This window comes from Triticum dicoccoides, chromosome 5A, assembly GCF_002162155.2.
Source record: "Triticum dicoccoides isolate Atlit2015 ecotype Zavitan chromosome 5A, WEW_v2.0, whole genome shotgun sequence".
Lineage (NCBI taxonomy): Eukaryota > Viridiplantae > Streptophyta > Magnoliopsida > Poales > Poaceae > Triticum > Triticum dicoccoides.
In genome coordinates this window covers 542,474,636-542,482,130 of record NC_041388.1, presented here as the reverse complement: position 1 = coordinate 542,482,130, position 7,495 = coordinate 542,474,636, and positions in this window count along the sequence as shown.

Here is a 7,495-nt window from a genome sequence, read left to right as displayed (position 1 = left end):
TTCGTAGAAAAACCATCAACAGCTAGTACACATAATATACATCTATATCTTGTTATGTATTTAATTATACTAGTCCTTTTGGTATTGTAGTTGTTGACTTTTTCTATAGAAGTAGCCAAACTTTGCGCTGTTTGACTTCAACCAAAATTTCCTTTAAGCACGGAAGAAGTGGTATATATGTAAACCATAATCCTTAGTGATGCCATGGGCGTTGCCTACATCTGGATAATACCATATGCAGGGGATTGATGCGTAGGAGGAGCTCATCCAGGTAGTACTTTGGCTTATGTCGTGAGCCTCGTCGGCAGTTCCCTTGATGCATTACCAATGCTCATCAATCGGAACTTTTCTAGCAACAATCCATGGATTGTACAGAGTTATTTTCAAGAGAAGAGACAAACTGGAGTCATGAATTGTGAGGAATCTTATAGCATATATGATTTCCATTGTAAATCTGAATTGCCTACATGGATTTACTTTAAAATTCAATGGATTTCTAAAAGTAATGTGTTGTCTCGAAATTAAGGTAATTTTTTATAACCTCTTGGAAGATGCATCTAATTAGTATGCCACCGGATCTTGGTATGAGCCTCCTCAGGACTTCCCTTGACACACGACCAAGGCTCATCAAGTGGATTTGTTTTTTGCAAGACATCCACGGGTTGTACAAAATTAACGTGGTGGCTAAAAAGGTGCTTCCAATAGTAAATATAAGTATAAGGTGGGCCAGTTACTAACCTGTTACAAAATACATATGGCTGCCTTGCAGGAACTTCGGGAAATATCAATGTCTTTGGTGCAATGGAGGTTGCTCAAAAGCCTAGCATGGATCATTTATTTATCGGCCCTAAAAGCTTTGCATGAACCATTTATTTAACCACCCTAAAAGATTTGCATGGACCATTTTGTTTGGCCGTTGGAGAGCAAGATGAGGGACGATATTAGTCTCACATTGACATCATGCGGCAATCTTTCAGGATTAGTGCAGCTTGGTGGCTTCTGGTTTTCAAGCTCCAAGAGTTTTTGTTGATCGCTTGTGTGTATTATGAAAATAGTATAAGCAACTATACTCTCTTTGATACCTTCAGTATTAAGTATATCTAAATTTTATTCTTTTCATACAGATGATATAATGGAAAATACCACAAGAAGAGTGTTTTACTAATTTTCTTAAGCGGACGCACGTAAGGTCACAGAGGAAAGGAAGGAACTTTTCTAGGTGGGCACACCATATGTCGTTCCCTCGCATAAATGAGGATAACAGTTGGCTTTCATTATTACTACAATGGAGACGAGAGGTGCAATCATTATTATTTGGAAATATCTGAATTTTTTATTTGTGGGATAATATTTGTGGTTGCATCTGCATATGGTGGCAGTGTCTAGTTGGTTGAACATGGTCGATCAATTTTGAGGACGTCTTTTTTCAGTGCCGACTACTTGAATTTTGTTCTTTTTCTCGTGGGTGACGTCGTTGTTTGTCAGGTGGGTTGTTTGGCAGGTGAATGTCCCTGCTTTGTATTCATAGTTTTCTTGCCATTGTCCTCATACGTGGGCTGTCTGGATATGTTCACAGGTCTTCCCATCGGACTTGTATGTAGGTTGTCTGAAGATATTAATTCTTGAGTAGTACCCCCTAACTAAAGGGGTGTTTGGTTCTAGAGACTTTTTTATGTTGGGACTAAAAAAATCCCTAACAAACCAAACAGGATGAGATTTTTTTAGGACTTTTTGCTAAAAGTCCTTATAAGCATCTCCTTAAAAGTCTTTTTTAAAAAATCCTACGAACTAGAAAAAGTCCTAGTACTAGAGAACCAAACACCGCCTAAACATAGACCGTTAATTCATTCCTATCAGTCGAACGGTTTAATAGATATATACTGCTCCCATAGCCAGTACTAGTATTAGTTTTTTTTTTTGAATCTAGTACTAGTATTAGTTGCCATCACAAAGGAGACCTGAGCAGTAACGAGCCCTTTAGGCCTTGCTCGGTGCATTGGGTTTGAGGGAGATTAAACGAACAAGCCTTTAGGGGCAAAATTGAAAGTCTAGGAAATAAATCCCTTAATTCATGAGTAAAATTATAATGTGACCATCTTTTTCATGCCTTGCCGACAATCTAGCTGTATCATCGTCCCCAATTGGTCACCTCTGACAGGTGGGGTGGGATGCAGGATCGTGGCGCACTAACGGAAATTGGCTTGCGCATCGTGTCCGCGTCGTGGTAAGACTTAGCAGATGCAGCCGGAGTTCCAGCAGTGAGCTGAGACGTTTCATACATTATGGCCTCATGTACACCAAACTCGCAGCATGAAAACTTTAACTTTGTTCGAATGAACAATATCCTCTCAAGTCGGGGACAGTGGATGTCGGGGCGTCGGTTTCAGATGGTTTCTGTCTGTGCGTCGAGATGGCGATCTCAGGAACAATGCGAGTGGCAGCTCTATGAGATTGGGCTCTTGCTCGACATTGGTTGGGTAGCATTCTTGTCCCGCTTGAGCGGTGGGGGTGTCAGCCCGGTCGATGCGCCCCAGAGGGGGCGGTCTGACTTTACGTCGGAGCGGCGGCCCCGGATGTGGTGCGGCGTTCGTGGTCCGCGTGCAGTTGTCCTGTGCAGCATGGGCTACGGGTAGCTATATTGTGCGGCATTGCTACTCGAGGGCGAGCGGATGTATGTCGGGGCGGCGGCTCCGGATTTGGTGCGGGGTTTGTGGTCTGCGTGCGGCTATCCGAAGCAGCGTGGGCTGCGGGTAGTTGCATCGTGCGACGTTGCTGCTCGAGGATGAGCGGCGGCATGTCAGGGCGGCGACCCCAGAAGGCGTTGTCGGTTGAGTGCGCAGGGTGCAGCGGAGCAGTGGATGTTGAGGCGGCGGCCCCGAGAGATTTGCAGCTTCGAAGGCATGGACATTGTGTCGTGTGGCGAAGTGGTTGTCATCGGTGTTGATCGTGGGTGAGCTTTGCCCTGTGTGTATTAGTCTTTGAGGTGGGCTTGGCCTTTGTTGTTTCGGTTTTTGTCCGGTTTTCCGTAATTAACTGGGCAATTATCTTCTGCTTAATTAATAGAGGAGGTAATCTTTGCATCCGTTTTGAAAAGAAAAAAAACCTTTCAAGTCAAGAGATATGCTTTGCCCTGAATTTTTTCGATGCACTTCATCTTGCATGGCGGTAGTAGTGTTCTGTTCATTCCATCGGTGGTCACTGGACGAGCAGTAGTAGTATCTTAAACTCCTAATCATTTACATGATCAAACTCAAACAAGTGCCTAGCGTGCATGTATTCAGTGTGTAACACGTAAGTATTGCGTGAGGCGGCAGGTACTGAACGGCAGTAGCGAGGACGAGTGGAGCAACTGCGGCTATGGCTACGGCATACTAGCGATAACTGCATGTGCTACGAGCTTAGTGAGCGGCGATGGTGCTGAGCGACGAGCACACCGATGCGATTGACGAGCACTAGACTAGTGTCATGAATATATCATCAGTCTATGATATTATCTTGATAGTGCAAAATAACTTAGCAGTAGTATAACACTTCATAGATTATTATATTTATTAGATTGTAGACTTATTTTGCTTTGGGTAGCGTCATATTATAATAACATGTTATGTTATTTTAAACACCTCTCTTCCCGTTAACCACATGGCACGTAAGCAAACTAGTCTTGTAATGCGCTATGTTACTAGCTAAATTAAGCGATGCCTTATGAGGAATAAACTACAAACGAAAAATCATACCAAGACAAGTCCATAATACCATGGGATCAACCGTGGAATAAAACTTATATTGCTTGCTCATCCTAGCAGAGTAATGTACCTTATTGGACAGAGTAAAAGCACACACTCATCTAAGTTGCGAACACCTAGTGCGACATAAACACACGCGCGCATACAGACAGGAGTACACACGCACACTCACCAGAGTTGCAGAGCTTCAAATTGACGGGCCACCATTGTTGATTGTAATATAAAAATTGACATTTCAATCTGAAATTCCCGAGGAATACAAATTTGGTAAAGACATAGTCCATCATGTCGCCTCCTTGCATAGCCTCCCCTGGGCGACGCCAGGGGCCCCAAACCCTAGCGCCGCCAGGTCCCTCCTGTCTCCTCGCCTGCCACCGCTGCCGCCGACAAAGTCCGTGATGGCGGCGGGCCCGATGCCAAAGCGCTAGGGCGGGTCGTGTGTTGCGAGATCTCCCGGAGGCGGCATGGGCGACTCCGGTGTTGGATCCGCGAGCAGCAGGTAGGGCAGCGCCCCATGCCTGTGCGGCGACGGCCAGGTCCATGGCCAGCATGGTGCTCTTCCTCTTGGTGGACTATGTGCCTGGAGATATGGGAGGTGACGGAAGCCGCGGATCCGGCGTCCCATCCAGGTCCACCCCAGCGTGGTTTTTCCCAACCGGCGGCGCGTGGAGAGACCGGTGAGGGGTGGCTTCATCTTCACGGCGAGGCCCCGTACGGTTCCAATTAGTTGCGAGATCGGGGGGCCACGATTTCCGGTCAAAATCATACCGATTACGATCATGGCGGACGATGGCGGCGTCTGTGACACCGTTCCCTTCTCAAGGCTGAAATTCCCGAGGAGCACAAATTTGGTAAAGACATAGTCCATCAGGTCGCCTCCTCGCGTCGCCTTCCCTGGGCGGCGCCATGGGCCCCAAACCCTAGCACCGCCAGGTCCCTCCCGTCTCCTCTCCTGCTGCCATTGCCGCCGCCAAGTCTGCGGTAGCGGCAGGCCCGACGCCAAAGCACTAGGGCAGGTGGTGTGCCGCGAGATCTCCCGGAGGCGGCAAGGGCAACTCCAGCGTTGGATCCGCGAGCAGCAGGTAGGGTGGCGCCCCTTGCCTGTGTGGCGGTGGCCAGATCCATGTCCAGCATGGTGCTCTTCCTCTCGGTGGAGTCTGCGCCTGGAGATGGGTGGCGACGGAAGCCGTGGATCTGGTGTCCCGTCGAGGTCCGCCCCGGCGTGGTTTTTTCCAACTGGCTGCGCGTGGAGGGACCCGTGAGGGGCAGTTGAAGGATCCTTGCCGGCGTGCCAACGGCGGCTTTCATCTTCACGGCGAGGCTCCGTGCGGTTCCAGTCAACTGCGAGATCGGGGTGGGGGGGCGCGAATTCCGGTGAAATCGCGTCGATTACGGTCATGGCGGACGATGGTGGCGTCTATGACACCGTTTCCTTCTCAAGGCATCGTTGTTGCAGGTTGTGTCACCCATCTCGTGATGTTCCGGCGGAAACCCTAGATCTGGGTCTACCGGATCGGACGATGATGACATCTTCTATGTCGTTGTCCCTCCTGGGGGCATCGTTTTGGAGCAAGTGTTGTCTTGAGGGGACAAGAGGAGGAGCAGTGTTACAGCTACCGCAAGGCCGACGGCGGATCCCGACGGCATGGCGATGCGGAGGTTCGGCAACGGGCGCGTGTGAACGGATACGTGGAGGATGATGGCGTTGCCTGGCGTCATGGTGGCGTCGATGGCAGGCCAGACAAGGTTGATGCATCAGTTCCTGCTCTGAATATGGACCGGTGGAAGATGGCGGCAGCAGCCTCTGAGAGTGCGTCGGTCCGGTGTGTGACCCAGCCTTGGTATGTGGCTGGGCTAGGGCATCCATCTTTAGATGTTAGGCTTTGGTACGATGTCTGTTTGGTATTTGGCTCGGACATTCGGTACCCTTTCATCAAGGGGATAGGAGTAGCAACAATTGTTGCCTAGATGGTGGCTTTAGGCTTACTGATGTATTACTTTGTATGCTCCTTGTGAATAATTAATAAAATGGTTGCATGCATCGTCCAGATGCAGAGGCCGGAGGTATATCCTCCTTTTGAAAAAAAATTGACATTTCAAGATTTTTCAGAAAAACACATTTGGAGGGGAAATTTTGATTATAAGTGTGGCATTTTTGTTCTTCTGAAATTGCGTTTAAATAATACGGGATTTTAGGATATACATAGGTCATACTAAGAGAAAAATATTAGAATGTAATACTTATAGACTAATAAACAAATACGGCATTAATTATTTCTTACAAAAATATACATGGTACATCAACATCGTGCATAGGATGATAGTACTTGGTTTTTTTAATTGCGTTTAACTAGATGATGTTGTCAGATTACATTCATGGGAAGCATAATGAAGCAAATGTCCTTGAGAATATAGGGTTTGGTTTGCTAATTCATAGACCACACGCTGAAATACTAAGCAAGGCCGTGTGTCATGTTGCTATATTTCCTTCAAGTCTGCTAAGGTTTTTCCAAAATATTTTTTTCTTTTTGCTAAGAAAGAATTAATTGGCTGATATGCAAATGCCAGAGAACTATGGAGAAATAAATTTGAATGTACATATCAGATTGAGCAAATATAGAAGCAAATAAGTAGGAGGCATCAGCCTTTATAATGAGGGGCATGCATGGCCTCCAGGAAGTACCATTTAGAATACTAGCAACTAAATCGACATGAGAACATACTACTAGGACACAGATCCTTAGGTGGTTCTCGGTAAAGATATCAAAGGGGGCTTGCCGAAGTGAGATCCTAAGCATTTCAGGCATATTAATCTTGACATCCATATTAGTCCTGGACACCAAAGAGACATGCATCCCAGCTAGCAAAAGGCGCATGACCAACCGATGCAACTATGTGGCCCAATGGCAAGCGATTGGTCGCCTTTACTATACCATGGTCGATCAATTCGGCCTCAATCATTGCATAAATTCTCTTTGCCAAGATTGTCATGTTGTCGTTGCCCAAATCATGTTGTTGTCGCCCAAGTTGGCATCTCTTGCTAATTAAGTTGCTAGAAAAGTGGGAATGATGATGAATTGTAGACTACCCCAGTTGCCTTAGCTGACCATGGATGCTTGCCATATGATTCATATTCCTAGTTCTTACTACTCATAACTCCTTTGGTTCTCAAGGCTCCTTTGGTTCAAAGGAAAAGTGGTGGAAACTATAGGTCCAAATTATTTTGGTGTGATATTGTTACCAATTGAAATATTTACTACCAAGGTGCAGGTGTAGAGCATAGAAAGCCATCTTAAATGGAAACTCTCAAGTTTTACGGAATGGTTAAATGATTTCATTAATCGAGACATAAATTTGCATTTTTGCAGTTGCCGATCGTCTCCTTTATGGTTTTCAAAGCTTTGGTTCTTTGTTGTTTAATATTCTATGATCTTTTAATATTTCAAGTGCAATTTCTTATTTTGGTAAACATTTTCACTTTTACCCCTCTATCTAACTATATTAAATTGTAAAATGTGTCCTTGTTATGCACAGTGTCACTTGTAAGTGTGTGACCATTATACTGATTATTGATTTACATTTACATATCTCAACTATATGTGGACACTGGGTCGATTTTATACTTGGTCCGCCCCTATTACCATTGGTGCCTCCCAATGGTCTCCCACTGAAAAGATAATCCATTAAAACTTACAAGACACACAAAGTGTTAGAGCTGCTGTTAGATCTCTATTATGCTGGGAGTAGAACCA